Below are 6503 nucleotides of genomic sequence, written 5' to 3'. Positions count from 1 at the left end.
CTTCACAGTTACTTTATTCAACTGCCGGTAATCAATGCAAAGCCTCAAAGTCCCATCCTTCTTTTTCACAAACAGCACTGGAGCTCCCCATGGTGACACACTGGGGCGTATGAACCCCTTATCAAGCAACTCTTGCAACTGAGTTTTCAACTCCCTCAATTCAGTGGGTGCCATCCTATAAGGAGCAATGGAAATGGGTGCTGTACCCGGCAGTGTCTCAATAGCAAATTCAACTTCCCTTTCTGGTTGCAAACCAGGCAACTCTTCAGGAAATACCTCTGGGAAGTCTCTTACTATGGGTATATCACTCAGGTTTGGCTTAGCCTGCCTAGTATCCACCACATGTGCTAGGTAGGCTTCGCAGCCTTTTCTCATCATTCTTCTTGCAACTGTGGCTTAGATGACATTGGACAAGAAATCTGTCCTTTCACCCACAACAGTGATTTCATTTCCCTCAGAAGTTTTCAGAGAAATTCTCTTTAATTTGCAATCAACTATTGCCTGATGACGTGACAACCAGTCCATTCCCAAAATCACGTCAAACTCGTGGAAGGGCAACTCAATCAGGTCTGCCAAGAATTCATACCCCTGAATCCTTAACGGGCAACCCTTGTACACTTTGTTCACTACCACACCGTGGCCCAATGGATTAGTGACCAGAATTTCTTGGTCACTCTCCCCTACTAGTATCCCCTTTCTATGGGTAGGTTGATGCAGATGTATGAATGAGTGGATCCTGGATCCACCAATGCATGCACAGGTGTATTGTAGAGGGAGAACGTACCCCTGATGACGTCCGGGGCATCTTGCTCCTACTGAGCTATAATGGCATAGGCTCTGGCAGGTGGTTTGTTATCTGGCCTCTCTGCTGGCTCAGATGCAGGCCTCTGTGATGGTCCCACAGCCTCAGATTTGCCAGATTTTCTACCCCTTTGTGGTGCAGGAGCAGGTCTGTCTGCTTGTGTTGGAGCAGCTGTAGTAGTTCTGCGTGGACAGTTCTTCAACTGATGCTCTGTTGACCCACACCTTAAGCAGGCACCAGTCACTCTCCAACACTCCCCCTTATGCCATTTCAAACAGTGGGGACATGTAGAAGATGTTGGGGCTGGTCCCCTGAACCCCATCCCTGGAGAGCTGCCCACTGATGGTGTGGACTGACCTCTCCTAGGGGTAAACTGTGGCCTGGGCCCCTGAGACTGACCCTGACCTTGTGGCTGACCTGAAATCTGTGCAGATGGACCCTTGAACCTCTTCCCAGGTGCAGGAGATGAACTAGACTGACCCGGGCCCCTCTTCTGCTGTCTATCCCTTCTGGTCTGCTCACTGATTCTTACTTTTTCAACCTTTATTGCAGCTTCCACTAACTTGGTAAATTATGTGATTCCCAGGGCAGTGAGCTGGATCTTTATGTTGTCATTTAGTCCCTCTTCAAATCTCTTACACCTTTCAGCTTCATTAGGGACTATCTCCCTTCCGTAGCGGCTTAATCTAACAAATTCCTTCTCATACTCGGCCACTGACAGCTGTCTCTGCCTCAAGTTAATGAATTCCCTTCTTCTCTCTTCTAGTATACAGTACCCACATATTTCTTCTTGAATTCTGAGAGGAAAAAGTCCCAAGTTACCATTTCTGGCTGTACTTCACTGGATACCGTGTCCCACCATTCATATGCATCATCTTGTAACAGAGATATGGCAGCTTCTAGGTTTTGTTCTGGGGTGCAGTGGAGTTGTTTTAAGACTCTGCCTATTCTGGTCAACCAATTCTCGACTGCAACAGAATCATCTTCTCTCTTGCCAAAGAAGTCCACTGCTCAAAATTTTCTCAATTTTTCTAGGTGTGATTTTGGTTGTGGAGGTGGTGGTGGTGGTGGTGCTGCTGGCATTACCCCAGCCATTTGTCTGAAGAATTTGGCCATTTGTTGGAACATGGCCTGTGGAGGCTGAGCAGGCTCTGCTTGAGCTGGCGGAGCAGGTTCTCCCATACCCCCTGTCTCAGCTGCTGCAGGTGGAGCATGACTCTCCACTTCCTCCTCAACTGCCCTCTGAGATGTAGGGTCCATATCATATTCAAAATAAGAAAGACAAACAGATCTGCATTAGTGTCACCTCGACTCTTACAAATACAATGCATGGTATGGACTCAATCTAGGCCCAGAAACGCCTAAACCGTGCTCTGATACCACTAAATGTGACACCCCTTACCCGTGTACAGTATGCCCGAGTAAGCAATGTCACACGGTGTACCGGCACACACTAATATACCTTAATTAATTTTTATCATGCTTTTGAATATAACTTGTGAAATATAATATATTTGAGCCATTTATCGAAATTATAATTTATTTGAGGTTCCAAAAATTTTGTAGAAGATCCGGCAGAGTACCGGCTAAAAATGGAGAAAACAGTTCTTCGAAACCTGTGAAAAACACTTCCAATATTCATACTCAATCATTTCTCAAACTCCAATGTCATCACAAACTCAATATTTTTCAACAACATTTCTCAATCAATCATTTCTCAGGGTACTCATATATAAGCAATGAATAAATACTCAAATTTTTCCATACATAACCACAAATCTTCATTATTTACATGAACCTCAAAATACATTACATAAGTTCAATTACATATGAGAAAATAAAAATTAGTTACAAAATACCAAAATGAAACCTAGTGTCCTACCAATGCACTGTGGAGGGTGAGGTGACACGGACACTGCTTGAGTCACAGGATGGACTCACCCAGTCTGCGGTCTACTGGGCTCAGGATCAGTATCTCCAGAACCTACGCGTGGCAAAAGCAACGCGCTAAGCAATGATGCTTAGTGATGCAATAATAAAATAAAAGAAAATAGCAGAAAGTAAATATGTATTTAATGTATATGTCTTATTTGTTTTGTATATGTTATATTCATTTATTTCTTTAACTTTGTCCATTTTCATTCATTTGGTTGCCCAAGTAACCTATCTTTGGACGATCGGATGGATAAGCGTAAATGGCACCTTTGGGTATCTAGTACCTCGGGCCATCACACCATCGGTCACATATGCATCTCCGGTGTGCAGCAGCGGCTAATAAGCTGTAATAACATCAGGCACAAGGCCACATCTCAATACAAGGTCAGAATGGCTAAAAGCCATGAAATCACAGAATGGCATATTGCAATGTGCAGTACTGCTAACTGAACCCTATAGGCATGCCAAACTATCCAAACCAATATTGTTAGGTATACTAGGTCATTTGATACTTTAAAATTCTTCAATTTGTGAATTTCAAGTTTTGGTGTCACTATTCACTTCATTGGTCAACAAAAATGTTGACTTTTGGATAGAAAATAGGTGTATTGGTTTTAACACTCCCAATGTACCACATTTGGCATTTTAAACTTGTTGGGATTAATCACCAAATTCATTTCCAAACTTAGCACTAAAGGGTAGAATTTTCAGTTTTTGTACCATAAGTTTACTGTTCCATTAGGGACTGTTACAGTGGAAATTTGAGGAAATGGTAAACATGAAAGTTGTTCCTTATTTTGTCTAGTTGAATTTATTTTTTTGAATCACTCCATTTGGAGTTTTGTAGCTCCAGATATGGTCCAAAAACCACAGCTGGCCGGATTTCAATTCTGCAGAATTTACCAAATCTACAGTACCATGAATAGTGACTTCCACTGCCTTGTTGGATGGGTTCTGGCCATAATTTGGGGTAGGTTTCTCCATGAAAGTTGTTTGTCTATGTCTTATCGTGTTTCTGTAAATATTTAAGGTCAATTGACCATATCTACAGTGAGTTATGGGCTTACTGTTCATTTGGTCATTCTGCAGAACCTGTTTACAGGGTATCCTGATTGGGACCAACTTTTGGTCCTCTTGCTTTGGTCTTTTGGACATGATTTCTTCAGAAAAATTGTGCCATTATAAGTCTAGTTTCATGTCCAATTAGCCAAACACCAATTGAACCTACACAGCCAAAGATATGGCAGTCCAAACAGGCAGGACTTACAGCCTCATTTCTGCTGTCTTTAGGCAGCCTTCCCATTTCCGTTTGCCATGCATTAGCTCACTTCAAATTATGATTAACTTGCCTTAAATGGTCACTAACTGACCATTAGAATGTCCATTAATCATTTCATAATTCAAGTCCAATTTTTCACTCCCAAAACCCTAATTTCCATTTCAATTCACCCATACACCTAATTAAACACTTTCATTCATTATATATGTGTATATACACCTTAAACATAATCTCTAATTTATTCTAAGTCCATTAAAACAATCAAACTCATTCCTTCCTTAGGACTGCCGAAATTCATGTACACATACACATGAGTTTTTGTCCATTTAAATTACAATTTCTTACTAAATTCAAGTCCCTAATCATGAAATTAAAGAGTTTTAGGTATATAGATGCACTAACCTCTTGTAGGGTAGAATTTTCCAAGTTTAATCTTCACTTTCTTTCCTTTTCTAGGCTGCCAAACACTTTCCCAAGATGAGTGGACAAGTTTTAATGAAAGGGGTTTAGGGTTTAGTAGTGGAAACAAGAGAGAAATGAAGCTTTTTGATGGTTTTAATGGAGGTTTGGCTAGGGCAAGGTTTTCGGCTGGTTGGGGAGGATGATGGCTGCTGTGTTTTTTTTAATTTTTTTGGTCTTCATTTATCTCTTTTATTAGTTAGTTAATTGGTTGTTTACATATGATTGGTGGTAGCTTTTTAAATGACATCACATTATGTCATAAATGAGCCTTTTTTTTATTTTTCTTTTCTTTTCATCACTACTCAATTTCAATTTAATTTTTAGTAATGTTTATTCATATTTTATGTCATATTAATTATTTACTTAACTGGACAAGTCTTCCAAAAATCACCTCTGAAGGCGAAATGACCAAAATGCCCTCCGTTTGGCTTAACGGGTCAAAATTGTCTGTACCGATTGAAAAATTTTTCTAAATATTTTCTTGGCATTCTAATGCCATAGGAACCTCAATGACCCTTCTCTGGAGTCCCAAAAATTATTTTATGAATTTTCTCTCGGGTCTAGGGCTCCTAGTTGCGAGAACCGCCACTTCCCTCTGGGTTACCCATCGCTAGGGCACCGGCTCATTTAACTTGGTTGTATTTTATTTCTAAAATTTTTCCTAAATTTTTCTGATTAATATTTAAGTTAATTATGGTTCCTCACTTTAGTTTAAATATTTTTCCGGATGTTCTAGCTGTCCGGACTGACACTGGTCACCGGAACAGTAGAATGTACGGAGTTGCTACCGGGAGGGTGTTACACCTATAAGGCAAGGCTAGTAGCGAAAGGGTTTCGTCAAAGGCAAGGAATCGACTATGAGGAGACTTTCTCGCCTGTTGCCATGCTTAAATCAATTAGGATTCTATTAGCAATAACTGCATACTATGATTATGAGATTTGGCAGATGGATGTCAAAACAACTTTTCTCAATTGATACATTGAAGAAAACATTTTCATGGAACAACCTAGGGGTTTTGAATCCCAAGATGGTTAGTGATAATGCTATCACTTTCCTCGTCTGATATGAGGATGATATTTTATTGATGGGTAATGACACAGGTATATTGATAACTGTAAAGGTATGGTTGTCAAATACATTATCCATGAAAGACTAAGGGGAGATAACCTATATTCTTGGGACTCGCATCTATAAAGATAGAGCGAAAACAATAATTGGTTCATCTCAAAGTCTATACTTGGAAAAGGTGTTAAAGAGGTTTAACATACTTGATTCCAAGAGAGGATTGTTACCAGTGAGACATGGTATCCGCCTTTCTAAAGAGATATCTCCAAAGACACCTGAAGAAAGAGATAAGATGGCCAGGATTCCATATGCTTCGGCTATTGGAAGTTTAATGTATGCGATGTTGTGTACTAGGCCGGATATTGTATATGCTGTTAGTTTGACTAGCAGGTATCAATCCAATCCAGGTTTGGAACACTGGATAGCTGTCAAGAATATCCTTAAGTACTTGAGAAGAACTAAGGATTTATTCTTGATTTATGGAGGTGGAAACTTGTAATTAGATGGTTACACTAATTCTGATTTCCAATCAGATATCGATGATAAAAAGTCTACTTCTAGGTTTGTGTTCATTTGTAATGGAGGTGTAATCAATTGGAAGAGTTCCAAACAGAGTATGACTGCAGATTCAACTACAGAGGCCGAGTATATTGCTGCATCAGATGCTGTAAAAGAAGCTATTTGGATATATGGAACCTTGATCTCACTAGTAATCTAAACACATAGAAAGGCACTACCATATTATTAGAGAAATAATTGGGCAAGGCAATGTAGCCACGCAGAAAATAGCATCAGCTGAAAATCCAGGTGATCCATTCACTAAGCCTTTATCACAAGCACAGTTAGACTGACATCTTGAGAAGATGGGTCTAAGATATTGTAATGAATGGCTCTAGTGCTAATGGGAGATTATTAGTAATATGTCTTAGAGCATATCATGTAGTATGTATCTTGTATAT

Source organism: Hevea brasiliensis, chromosome 11 (genome assembly GCF_030052815.1).
Source record: "Hevea brasiliensis isolate MT/VB/25A 57/8 chromosome 11, ASM3005281v1, whole genome shotgun sequence".
Lineage (NCBI taxonomy): Eukaryota > Viridiplantae > Streptophyta > Magnoliopsida > Malpighiales > Euphorbiaceae > Hevea > Hevea brasiliensis.
This window is presented reverse-complemented; position numbering follows the sequence as displayed.